Below are 14,992 nucleotides of genomic sequence, written 5' to 3'. Positions count from 1 at the left end.
TTGTGTTTGTTATATATAAATATACTCATTTGGGCAATATGTTCCATCATGGACCAATTTTGTTAGTTTTTTTAACCATCAGATTAAGCACCTCATTAGTGTTTGTGTTGCCTTTCACAGTATATTGTTGGTCTATATGGCTAGATAGTTACCAAACTAGAGGGGAGTGAATAGCTTTTTAAAAGATTTTCCGGAGTTTTAATAAAAACAAGTTTTAACGAAATTGACTATTGGATTCGTGCTCGAACAATCACAATCAATGAATCAAAAGGACAAATATATGTGAAATAAGATTCAATCTTAGAATTGAGAGATTCACGATTCAAATCTTATTATACAATCAAATGTTAATATTCCTTGAACAATGTACAAAACAATATACAATTTCAAACCAAACCTATATGAACAAAATTACTAAGCTATCAAATCAAAAACACAATGCATGTTGTAACACTCCGTTTTTCCAACATGTAAAATAGTACATAATAATCAGAGTATTCAACTTAAACAGGATGTCACACTTCTTTAAAAGATAAATAGAGTAAAATTACTATTTATTCAAACATCTCTTATCAATAAATCAAGTTACATTGCAGCAAAAAAACATTCATTATTCAACAAAATGGCACTACGGCCTCAACATAAACAACTTATTAAAATTTCATTTCAAGTGGTTCATCAACATAATTCATAATAATACGTAACATATAAAAAAAAATGCAAATATTCCCATCCCGTTTGATCAGAGCGACCCTAAGACGACGCGTGAGAGAGTCAACTCACAACAGCAGCTAATCCTGGTTATCTGCACGTTACCCACGTAGAGGCAACATTCAAACAGAAGAGGTGAGATTCACATTCAATAATAATAAGCATATAATTCATCAACAGAATTTAACAACATAAACAACAACAATTAAACAATGTTGATGCTTCACATGATTTCCTAATAACAACTCATTAATTATTTCAACAACTTGACAACACGACGACTACACCGACAACTCGACATCAACGACAATGCAATGACAACGACAAATACAACATGCTTGTGGTACCAATCAGGGCATCAAGCCCCCAACTTATAGAGCATAGGCTCTCAGGGCATCAAGCCCCCAACTTATACCTGAATGATTATACATTCAACGGAGCATCAAGCCCCCAACTTTAATGATTATGCACGGACTCAGCAACCAATGCAACAACAACCAACAACTTCAACAACATCGACAACAACTTACAATTTAACGACATTGATAACAACTTACAACTTTAAGGACATTGACGACAACAACAGCAACGACAACAACAATAACAACTTGCATAAATAATTATGCTTTAACACGATTTTAATACAACAACTTGAATGGTATGAATAACATCATTTTCTACAACATACAATATCCACATAATATACGCATTTCAATTTATCCAACCACAATATTCATATTAATTCAGGTTCACTATAAAACAGTACATTTATATGCAACTTTGATTCCTACCCCAAAGACCAACTCAGAACGACACGTGCGAAAAAGAACGCAAGAACGCGAAATAGGGCTGACTGCCACTGAACAACTCGCGAGGCGAGCCACTCTACTTGCAATGGCGAGTTCAACTTAAGGACTACTCGCTATGGCGAACAAGGTACTCGCCATGGCGAGCTATAACTGATGGCTCTCGGGAACTTGACATTATTCACTCAAAAATCCCATTTTTAACTTCCCTATGCCCAAATTTGATTCCAAAATTTGTCTAAACATTTATAAACATGAAAAGGCACTCAAAACCATATAACACTTGACCCAAAACATTAATTTACAAAATCACACTTTTCCTCACTGAACAACTCGCTATGGCGAGCGATGAACTGGGTTTACTCTCGAGGCGAATAGGATTACTCGCTATGGCGAGCGACGACGATCAGTTCTACGGGCAGAACACAGATTTCAGCAAAAACCCTCAATTTTCATAACCCAAACCCCAAAACAGATTGGAAACATTGCACTAGGAATAACCTATGATCTGAACACCAATTCTACACAAATTCAATGGATTTTCTACTCTATTAACAACCAATTACAACTTAAAAACCTAATTCCCAAATTCACAGCCTACAACTTGCTAAACTCAATTTGAGAATTATACAACTTAGAATTAGAGAAAGTCAGTCTCACCCTTACCTTAGATTGGTTGATTGCAAGGTTCTACTGCTCTCTTCTCTAACTCTTTTCTTCTCTTGTTTTACGTGAAAACTGTCTGACTCTTAGTTTTTCCTATTTTTATTTCCTTAACCAACTTTTCTTAATTCTACTTAATTCCACTAAACTCCTCTAAATTCTAATTCAGCCCCTTAAGTCTAATTATTCTATTTTTAATCATTTTCTACTAAATAATAAAATAAAGCCATTTAATAACATAACAACATACCACATAATCAAGTAAATCATATAATTAGACTCTAAACTCAATAAAATAATTAAATAAATAAATAGGGTGTTACACATGTGTAATTGAAAAATTGAATAGATTTTGCAATCAATTGATTTAAGCAAATAATATGAAAGATAATTCGACGAATTAGATTGATTTTCAATGACAAAAAAACTTAGATCAATACTAGCAATTATCCTAACAATTATTCAATTAATTACATGCAATAGCTAAAAGTAAAGAGAATAGGGAAAGAGAGATAACACCAATATTTTTATAGTAGTTTGCTCTTTCTCGTCCTCACTAGAGCTACCTCTACTCTTCTTGACGAAGTACACCTTCACCAAGGTCATCCACTATGTAACAAATGTTGAATACAATGTGTTTACAAGAGTTGCTTGAAATTAAAACCTTATTCTTCAACTTCTATGTAGAACACTCTCCCAAACTTCAAGTACCCCTTGAATTTGGTACTCCTTGAATCTTTGGATCCTTGAATACCCGTGCACCCCTTTGAACTCTTCACTCAAGTCTTCGATGCTACGTCCGGTAACAAATCCCCTTCGACTTCAAGAACGGTTAGAAAGACCCCCAAGTCCTTTGGAGGTGGAATGAGATTATTCACTTCCTTTGAAGCCTTGATTAATCCCAATCAATCTTCTTGAGAGAACCAACTTACAATCCCTACTAGCACCCTAGAGAATCTATAGACTCAAAGAACAAAGTGATTCTAAGAAAAAGTGTTTAATCTTGAAGAATGTATGAACAATGAGTTTTTGAGACCTAGAGAGAATAGTTGCAAATGATTCAATGATTTGGGTGTTATGAGGAAGTGTGAACAATGAAGATTGATACGCATCAAACACAAATTGAATCGATTCAAATATCCCCAGTGAAGATTGATACGATTCAAACTCTTATGAATCGATTCATCAAAGTCAGAGAGTTTCATGATACGATTCATTGAAATTTGAGTCGATTCAAGCAAGAAAGAAGAGAAAAATAGATGTTGTCAACATTTGAATCGATTCAGACTTTTTGTGAATTGATTCACATGTGAATAGATTCAAGAAAACTGTGAAGAGATTCACTGTGATATTATTCAGGAAAATTTGACTCGATTTAAAAGGAGTGACACAAGGAAAATGGACAAAAGGAATGCTAGATATGAATCAATGAATCATGAATCGAATCATGCAATTCACAAAAGGATTTTCCATATATCACAACACACGAGACATCAAGGAATCACATGACATAATGTGACATGGTTTTCTAGGGTGCTTTAACAAGTTCCTAAGCTAAAGCTAATGAACATTAAAGAACATCATCAAAACAATTAATGAAATACCAAACCATTAATGAAATACTCAGAACCACAAAGACAATTCCAAATCTAAACCAATAAAGCATAAATTAATAACAAATTAATAACAGATAATCCAAATCCATATCACACAATTTTACTCACACTAAAACCTAATTCAACGAAACTTATTCCTCTAGTTTCCACTGTTAGAACCACTGCCACCGCCACCCGTTGATACCGGATCCACCATCTCCATAACCACCTCCGCCGCCCTATCACCGCCGCTGATGAACAATTCATACAACCAGTCCACCATATCCACCTCCATCACGAATTTACGATGGTCGTCGTCACCACCTCCAAAATTTAAAATTTCCATATTTATGTTGTAAATTCCGGCGACGTTAGTAATGGAAAAGATTTATATAATCATCGTTTTTGACGTTGAAATTGGTCTAAATCGTCGGATTTAATTTTGAATTTCAAAGGTCTGAATCGGGTTAAAGTGACCCGGCTGGAGGTTGAAGATGATATTCCTCTTCTTTTAATCGGATATGTTCTTATAAATAGGAAATAACGAAAATATTATAAATTGATTGTACTCGTTGTAACACCCCGTTTTTCAAACTTAAAAATTTCACATATAAACAGAATGTCACACTTCTTTTCTTAAAATCATAAACGGAATAAAATAATTATTTATCCTTCAAAATTCAACGTTATAATATTTATTACTTCGCAGCGGAAATTATTTAACTTTTAAACAACTTTGGCACAAGGGCCTCAACATAAAATCTCTTAAAACTCTTCTAACAACATGTTCATGATAATTCATAAAATAATACGTAAGGAATAGAAAGCAACAACAAAATCCCATTCTGTTACGTATCAGAGCACCTAAGACACACGAGAGAGAAACCTCACACGACATCAACTATTCTTGGTTACCTGCAAGTTACCCATGGTGGGCAACATTTCCAAGCAGAACGGGTGAGATTTCACATTCAATAATAATAAACATATAATTCATCAAAAACATTTAACAACTTAAACATCATCAATTAATAATAATAATTCTTCATATAGTACTTCATTAATAGCTCAATCAACTTCTAGTCATCATTAATATCATATTCATCATATCATATACATTCATCATATAACAACATAAACAACACAACATAAAGATCATCTCATAACGACATAAACAACACATCATAAACATCATCTTATAACAACATAAACAACACATCATAAAGATCATCTTATAACAGCATAACATCACATCATAAAAATCATCGCATAACAACATAATCATCACTTCATAAAAATCATCGCTTAACAATATCATAATCAATATCATAAACAACATCATAACAACATCATAATCAACATCGTATAGCATCATAACAACATAACAACATCATAATCAACATCATATAGCATCATAATAACATCATATAATCAACATCGTAAACAACATCATAACATTATAATCAATATCATAAACAACATCATAACAACATAACAACGTCATAATCAACATCATATAGCTTCATAACATCATATAATCTTCATAAGCACTTCATTAACAACACATGGGTAGAAGACAACTCAACAACAACTTAACAACTCATGGATGACAACTCATCAACAACTTAACAACTCATGGATGACAACTCATCAACAACGACTTTGACTCGACAATGCAACTTCGACTTCTTAATCATGCATGTGGTACCTGATGAGTCATTTATATGTTATTTTAATATGCTTTTTAGTTTAGTTTTATTTAGATTTTATATTATTTTATATTAGTATTATTTCCTTTTTAGGATAGTTTACTTTAAATTGCAATTTATTATATTTCAGGGAAGAATATTGGATGGATTGAGTCTTGGAGCAAAAGAAAGGGATTTGGAGCAAATTGGACACGAAAATACGAAGATTGGGAAACAAAATATATCTCCCACAAGTCAGAAGCCTGGCACGGCCCGTGCTAGCCTTGGCACGGCCGTGCCACCCTCCAGATGCCTTTTGCTGCTTTTGCTTTGACTCCAAGCTATTCTATTTTGGCGCACAATCTACCGAGGAATATTCTAGGAATATACTTGCTTAGATTTTAAGTCAATTGTGTACTATAAATAGAGTAGCTAGCCATCACTAAATATTCATCTTTACTTGGAATACAATAAGTGACAATTGCTTTTCTAAATAAAGTTCTTTTCCTTTCCTTTATTTTCTTGTCTTTTACTTTCATGCTTTCTCTCTTCTCCCCCATGTCTACGATGAACATGAGTGAGTAGACTTCTTCTTGTCTTGGGATTGTTGGATAAGTCTAAATGACATAATCCTAATCAAACCAAGCCCTAAGCCTTAATCTTATGTAACCCTAGTTTCTTATCTGAATTCACCGTCTTAACATGGATTAACCATTATCAAACTGTGGAAACGAAAGTGGAGGGTTTGATAATTGTTCGTCCATTATTCCAAATATCAATTCATAAAACGAAAGTGGAGCTTTGATATTCGAACAAGTGAATTCAGACAAGGATTGCAAAGTCAGCGAAATAGGCTTTGCAATCTTTGAGACATATAGTTTCGATCTTCAAGGGAACTAATAACAATCAAGTCAGCGAAATAGGCTTGGTTGTTAGAGGAACAAAAATCCAATAGTAATCAAGTCAGCGAAATAGGCTTGGTTGCTAGAGGAACTTAAGAGAAACTGTCTTGAGAAATTAGGTCTAACATAACATTATAAGCTTATGGTTTTGGTTTGAGAAGGACTTGTTATTTAGATGAAATCAACGATCCCAAGGCTCTTTTATTATATTGCTTTTAACCGTTTAAAAACCCCCAATCTACGATCTCTTCTCTCTTCTAATCATCTCTAAAGGTTAATTAAATTGAACTACTCCCTGTCGGAACGATACTCTTTTATACTACTTCGGTAAGACCGTGCACTTGCGGTTTTATCTCATCAAGTTTTTGGCGCCGCTGCCGGGGAGTAAACTAATTTAATTAATTCTTTCTTTGTGATTAGAACTCTCTTCTCTTTTCTCTTCCTCTTCTCTTCTACTTTTCTTTCTTTTTGTTTTTACCACTAACTTCTTGGGTTCTCGGTTTCTTATGCGAAGAAGTAAAAGTCTCGGAGAATTTATTCCTGAGATCGAAAGATTTTTGCATAAGAAAAAGAGAGAGGCACAAAATAATACCGCTATGGCTGAACGTACTCTCAAAGAGTATGCTACTCCTTCAACGGAAGAGCCACAAGCTATTATCGTGTACCCAACGGTTGCGGGTAATAACTTCGAAATCAAGCCTGCACTACTCAATTTAGTGCAGCAAAACCAGTTTTCTGGATCACCCACTGAGGATCCAAATCTCCATATTTCTTCCTTCCTTAGACTCAGTGGCACCATAAAAGAGAACCAAGAAGCCGTAAGACTTCATCTCTTTCCCTTTTCCTTAACGGATAGAGCTAGCGCTTGGTTCCATTCCCTAGAAGTCGGTTCCATTACTTCATGGGACGATATGAGGCGAGCATTCCTCGCCCGATTCTTTCCCCCATCTAAAACAGCTAAGCTTAGAGACCAAATTACGCGTTTCAATCAAAAAGATGGGGAGTCTCTCTATGAGGCGTGGGAGCGTTTCAAGGAAATGCTTAGACTTTGTCCCCACCATGGCCTAGAGAAGTGGCTTATAGTCCACACATTTTATAATGGCTTGTCATATACCACTAAGATGTCTGTTGATGCAGCTGCAGGTGGAGCTCTAATGAACAAAAACTACACGGAGGCTTATGCTTTGATTGAGGACATGGCTCAGAATCACTACCAATGGACCAACGAAAGAGCCGTCACCACTCCTACTCCCTCTAAGAAAGAGGCAGGTATACACGAAGTCTCTGAATATAACCACCTTGCTGCTAAGGTTGAGACATTAACACAAAAAATTGAAAAACTTAATGTTAATGCTGTCCCACCTTCTTCTGCATCCCCTCCTTGTGAAATCTGTGGTATAACTGGTCATATAGGTGTTGATTGTCAGTTAGGTAGTGCTGCCAACATTGAGCAACTGAATTACGCTCAATACAACCAAGGAATGAGGCCAAATCAAAATTTTTACAAAAATCCTCAAGGTTCCTATGGACAAGCAGCACCACCTGGCTATACAAACAACCAGAGAGTGGCTCAGAAATCAAGTTTGGAGATTTTACTGGAAAATTGCATTGCAAATCAAAATAAAAATCTTCAAGAATTGAAAAACCAAACAGGATTTCTGAACGACTCTCTCTCCAAACTCAATACCAAAGTTGATTCCATCGCCACGCACACCAAAATGCTTGAGACCCAAATCTCCCAAGTGGCCCAACAAGTGGCCACCTCTTCTCAAACACCAGGAGTCTTTCCTGGTCAGCCTGAAACAAACCCCAAAGCCCATGTCAACGCTATTTTTCTAGGGGGTAGTAAGATAGAAGAGACTGTTACTAAGGCCAAAAGTGTCAAGAAGGAGAGTGTCAGGTGTCTAGGTAAGAATGGTGTGATAAAAAGTGAGAAACCGCTTGCTAAAAACAAAGCCCTAACACCTTTAAGGCTTACTAAGCTCAACTTGGAGGCTCAATTCACTAAACTCTTTAACATAATTCGAAAGATTTGCGTTAAAATCCCCTATGCTGAAGCTTTGTCTCGTATGCCTCTATACGCCAAGTTTTTAAAAGAAATTTTTTCAAAGAAAAAGGCTATAGATCATAATGAAACAATAGCTTTGACAAAGGACAATAATGCAATCATCAAGAAGCCACCTACAAAGCTTAGAGATCCAGGAAGTTTTGCCATCCCTTGTATGATAGGGAATGAAACCTTCAACCGAGCCTTGTGTGACTTAGGAGCTAGTGTTAGTCTGTTGCCCTTACCCCTCTTTACAAGGCTGAGGTTGGGCAAGCTAAAGCCTACCGAAACAACATTGAAGTTAGCCGATCGTTCTGATATCCAACCTGTCGGATATGTCGAGGACATCCCCGTTAAGATAGAAGGGATAGACATCCCAACTGATTTCATGGTGCTTGACATAGATGAGGACAATGCGTGCCCTATAATCTTAGGACGACCCTTTCTCGCCACTGCGGGTGCTATAGTAGATGTTCAAAACGGTAGGATTGTTTTCCAAGTGAGTAATGAGTTGATAGGATTTGAGTTGGAGAATTATATGAAAGGTCCCGCCCTTTATTCTTGTAATATGATTAAAGGTCATAATGTGAAGGAACGCTTATTAGCGCCATCTACACAACATGACCTCTTTGATCCATTCTAAGGACACTTTCTTATAACGTCAAGCTAATGACTATAAAGAAGCGCTTCGTGGGAGGCAACCCACGTATTTAACTGCTTTCGTTTTTGTTTTTAAGTTATTTTGTAGGTAATTGTCCGAAGGTGATTCAAGAAAACGAGAAAAATTTTGAGGCCCATGTCCAGAACCTTGGCACGGCCCGTGCTCACACTGGCACGGCCGTGCCAGACCTTGCCTATCCAAACCAGCAAAAAAATTCCAGAATGTTGGCACGGCCCGTGCTAAGGTTGGCACGGCCGTGCCCGACAACAGGTAAGGATAAACCCACCTTTTCATCTTCTTCTTCCCTCATTCTCCACCACAAACTCTCTCTCCATTTACACTTCTCTCAAAAACCTCCATAACCATAGAATTTCAAAGCTTCCATATCTCCCCCAAAACCTAACCATTTCACATAATTTCTTCACCCAATCAATCACAAACCCATTTCAATCATAACCCATCAATCAAAAACAACTTTCCTCCATCCCTCCCAAATATCATCAAATTCGTAGCCCCCATTCACCTACCTAAAAACCCACAAATTCTTCATCCATTCACCCAATCCAACTCCTACTACTTACTCAAACCCCAACCCCATCACCCAACCAACCTTTTCTACCCAAAACATTTCCCCAACACCCAACCCTCACCCAAAACACAAACGGTCAACCAAGGTTCCGGATAAATGGCATCTAGGAAAGGTGGAGCAAGCTCTTCCGGTGGACCACAACAAAAGAAGAAGACTCCAGCCAAGAATCATGGCATAATCTTCAAGGACACCAAGCAAAGGGACAGGTATAAAATTCTTATCTCTAAACCTTTGCATCCTTGTCGATATTCCGATCCTTATACTTTGAGTGTGCTAGGACTAAGGGATAATGTGTTCAGCTTACTAGGAAATTTAGGATGGGTTGATATGCTTAGACCTATGAAGGGCTTCGAAAATTTCACCTATGAATTCTTAAGTTCTATTGAATTTACGAAGGATAAGGTGAATTTTGACAACCCCGATCATAGAGTCTCTTTCCGACTTTTGAATATGGATTACGAGATGTCTCTTGAAAATTTCTGCTTAGAGATGGACTTTGCAAATGCGGGGTTCATCCATGACTCTTGGAATCCAAATTTGAAGTCAGAACACTATGACCCCGCTCTCTTTTGGAAACGCATTACCGGGTTAAGGCAATAAAATCCTCGCAACAACAAGGCTAGTAACATTCACAACCTCGTGCTTAGATACCTCCAGAGAGTCATGGCTTGTACCATTTGGGGTAGAAAAGAAGTAGGAACAACTAGGACGGATGAACTTTTTATGCTTTGGGCAATGCTTAGTAACAATCCCGTTAATACTTGTTTCTACCTACTTGACTACCTTTCCCCCATAGGAGCTAGACCTGACAATAGAGTTGAGATAGTAGTCGGTGGTATCATTACCTTCATCGCTAGAAAGTTTGGAGTAGGTGAGGAAGATGGGATAAATCCAATTGAGGGCAACAATAGACTTAATATTGAAACCCTTGTTGCTATGAACTTCATTAAGATTCACCCACCCATGACTTATGCACTTCAACTTCGCATACCACTATTATTTCTACTTCCTAACCCATCTCGGACTAACCCCGAGGTGGAGGAAAATTTGTTGTATGTTGGTGATGGATTACAGGTACATGACGAGCATAATCAAGGTGAAGAAGAAGGTGCCCACATGCACCATGAAGAAGAGCCCCATGACCATAACGACAACAATGAAAGATGGGCATGGATGCAAACCGAGGTACAAAGGATAAGCACCGCGCAACAAAGGCAAGGTGTTGAATTATCTGGGCTAAGAAATGATGTCCTTCGGGGCAACCGCATATCCGAAGAAAATAACCAAATGCTTCGGAACATGATGCAACACTTACACCTTCAGGGCCCTCCCTATGGACCTCAATAAAAATGTGAGCTTTCCTCTTCCTCTTTTTCACCTTATCTCTTCAATCTCTATCTTACTCTTCTACCTCTCCTTTTCTTTTATTTTTCTTTTATCTTGAATCATTGAGGACAATGCTTCTCCTAAGTGTGGGGGGAGCCTAAAAAAGTGTCTTTAGTCGTAGTGTTTCCAAACTCCCTTGAACTTTATTCTTTTGTTTTGTTTTATGGTAAAAGGCATAGTTAAGTAGCTAATTTTTATTGAAAACATCATGACACAAAAATTTTCATTGTCTCCTCTTATTTTGTTGATTCTTGTGCATAAAAGCAAACTCTTGTGTTTTAAGTCTTCTTGATATAACCACATCTTGTTTTAAAGTGAATAAAATTCTCCAATGAGAAAAACACAAAGTTGCTTCCCTTGAGTAAATGTATGAATAGGTATTTTAAGGAAACACGTTCTAATCTTAGTGGTGCATTAACCTTTAAAAATTCTCAAAGCGCCAGTAGTATAAGTGAGTATAAGGGAGATCATAAAAAGCCAAAAAGCCAAATAATTCCAAGATCTCATCACTGAATCTAGATTGGGGAAGGAGGTAGGCCCTCCGACTTCCTACGTGAAGGTGATTGTTATCTTGAGAAAAACTTTAAAAAGCATTGTTGAAACTAGATTGGGGAAGGAGGTAAGCCCTCCGACTTCCTACGTGAAGACGATGTTTTAAGGAATACCATTGAATCTAGATTGGGGAAGGGGGTAGGCCCTCCGACCTCCTACGTGAAAATGTTGTTCCTTAAATAAAGAACTTAAAATGTGCATATGGCAAAAGAACAAAGATTCTCAAAAACTCCCATCTCTCTTATATGAATTGTAGAAGGAATTTTTCTTGGTTAGTTTAGTGCTAGGATTAGACCATGTTTCCTCATTATGCCTATCTTATACAGGAGCAAGAAAAGGGTTGGACTTCACACACACACTCACTTAAAACTTGATCGTTGGGTAGAATAAAGATTTCAAGAAATACTTGAGTTTGTGATTAGTGTACATTTGGGATTTAAGCCCTTGAGGAGACATGTGCTTTAATTTAATTGTCATTTGATTTAACTGTTGATGCTACTATGCTTATGCCTTTTGCTTGAGGACAAGCAAAGATTCAAGTATGGGGGAGTTTGATGAGTCATTTATATGTTATTTTAATATGCTTTTTAGTTTAGTTTTATTTAGATTTTATATTATTTTATATTAGTATTATTTCCTTTTTAGGATAGTTTACTTTAAATTGCAATTTATTATATTTCAGGGAAGAATATTGGATGGATTGAGTCTTGGAGCAAAAGAAAGGGATTTGGAGCAAATTGGACACGAAAATACGAAGATTGGAAAACAAAATATATCTCCCACAAGTCAGAAGCTTGGCACGGCCCGTGCTAGCCTTGGCACGGCCGTGCCACCCTCCAGATGCCTTTTGCTGCTTTTGCTTTGACTCCAAGCTATTCTATTTTGGCGCACAATCTACCAAGGAATATTCTAGGAATATACTTGCTTAGATTTTAAGTCAATTGTGTACTATAAATAGAGTAGCTAGCCATCACTAAATATTCATCTTTACTTGGAATACAATAAGTGACAATTGCTTTTCTAAATAAAGTTCTTTTCCTTTCCTTTATTTTCTTGTCTTTTACTTTCATGCTTTCTCTCTTCTCCCCATGTCTACGATGAACATGAGTGAGTAGACTTCTTCTTGTCTTGGGATTGTTGGATAAGTCTAAATGACATAATCCTAATCAAACCAAGCCCTAAGACTTAATCTTATGTAACCCTAGTTTCTTATCTGAATTCACCGTCTTAACATGGATTAACCATTATCAAACTGTGGAAACGAAAGTGGAGGGTTTGATAATTGTTCGTCCATTATTCCAAATATCAATTCATAAAACGAAAGTGGAGCTTTGATATTCGAACAAGTGAATTCAGACAAGGATTGCAACGTCAGCGAAATAGGCTTTGCAATCTTTGAGACATATAGTTTCGATCTTCAAGGGAACTAATAACAATCAAGTCAGCGAAATAGGCTTGGTTGTTAGAGGAACCAAAATCCAATAGTAATCAAGTCAACGAAATAGGCTTGGTTGCTAGAGGAACTTAAGAGAAACTGTCTTGAGAAATTAGGTCTAACATAACATTATAAGCTTATGGTTTTGGTTTGAGAAGGACTTGTTATTTAGATGAAATCAACGATCCCAAGGCTCTTTTATTATATTGCTTTTAACCGTTTAAAAACCCCCAATCTACGATCTCTTCTCTCTTCTAATCATCTCTAAAGGTTAATTAAATTGAACTACTCCCTGTCGGAACGATACTCTTTTATACTACTTCGGTAAGACCGTGCACTTGCGGTTTTATCTCATCAGTACCAATCCAGGGCATCAAGCCCCCAACGTATTGAGCGTAAATAGGCTCCCAGGGCATCAAACCCTCAACTTATTTGAGCATTAATATACTCCCAGGGCATCAAACCCTCAACTTAATTGAGCAAAGGCTCCAGGGCATCAAGCCCTCAACTTATTGAGCAAAGTCTCCAGGGCATCAAGCCCTCAACTTATATGAGTATGCATGGACTCAACAACTTACAACTTTGGACAACATCGACAACTTAAGACTCCAATACTTTGGAACGACAACTTACAACTTAGACAACATCAACAACTTAAGACTCCAATACTTTGGAATACTTTGGAACGACAACTTACAACTTTACAACTTAGACCAACACCTGCAACTTGATCGATATTCAACAGCAACAGAAACAGCACAAGCAATTCACAACATAACAATATTAATGAGAAGCATCAACAACTTAAACATCATACATTTTCCACATAAGACATATAAATATTTCACATAACCAACAACAGCAACATATGCAGCACGTAAACATCTCAAGATATAACAATATCAAATGATAATCAACAACAACTTAAACATCTTATATAATTCACATAATGCATATACAAATATATTACATTACCATCAACATCAAATCATTTTCATCAACATATACATTCATATAATAAATCATCAATCATGAACAACATTATTTCTATATCATACAATATTCACATAATATATGTATCTCAAATTATTCAACAAAAATATTCACATCCAACCAAATCAGATCCATCACACCACATGTTAAATACTCTTAAACCCCTTAATTAAACTCCTAGTACTTCTAGTTTTGAGGTTTGGAATTATTCCATAAGTTTTGGATTAACTTAAAAACGGTTATGCTGAATTTTCATAAAATTTCACTAAGACCTACTTGGAGTATTTTCAACATATCTCAAGAACCAAAAATCATTTTCACATCAAACCAAAGCCACTAGAAAACTAACTCAATTATCTACAACTTTCATGTTTACACCAAAGGCCAATTCAAAACAGAAGCGTGTGAAAAAGACGCAAGAACATGAAACAGGACATGCTGTCAGAGAGCAACTCGGGAAAAACCCATTTTTCACCCCTAAATCCCAATTTTAACTTCTCTATGCCCAAATTTGATCCAAAAATTTGTCAAACCATTTCTATACATGTTAAGGCACTCAAAACCACATAAAAGATGACCCAAAATATTATTTTACAAAAATCACATTTTTCATAAAAGTTCTCAAGAACAACAAAAGTTCACTTCAAGCTCTATGTTAAGATTATCCAAGGTTTCAATCATATAATCAACAATTTATCACTTTTAACCCTAATTCCCAAATCCTCAAAACTAAACCTACAACATGTTAAATACAATTTTCAGAATTAAAACACTTAGAATTATTGAAGGCTAGTCTCGCCCTTACCTTGGATTGATCGACAAAGGACTCTACCGCTTTCTCTTCTCTAAAAGGACATTAAACAGAAGAGGGATTATGGTCTTAAGAACACTCTTAATTCCGAAGGGACAGAAGGGAGTAGAAAAAGAAGAAAGACTCGTCAACACAAGTCAAAAGAGGGAGAAG

The 14,992-nt window shown here is 36.4% G+C and overlaps 1 non-coding gene across 1 annotated transcript; it reads right to left on the bottom strand.

Annotated features, from left to right (window-relative positions):
* Positions 1–7,324: 7,324 nt before the first annotated feature.
* Positions 7,325–7,431, bottom strand: LOC120579833 (small nucleolar RNA R71). Its single transcript, XR_005645576.1, has one exon. It is a non-coding gene; the product is annotated as a small nucleolar RNA R71 (small nucleolar RNA).
* Positions 7,432–14,992: the final 7,561 nt, after the last annotated feature.

Source organism: Medicago truncatula, chromosome 3, assembly GCF_003473485.1.
Source record: "Medicago truncatula cultivar Jemalong A17 chromosome 3, MtrunA17r5.0-ANR, whole genome shotgun sequence".
Lineage (NCBI taxonomy): Eukaryota > Viridiplantae > Streptophyta > Magnoliopsida > Fabales > Fabaceae > Medicago > Medicago truncatula.
This window is presented reverse-complemented; position numbering and strand designations above follow the sequence as displayed.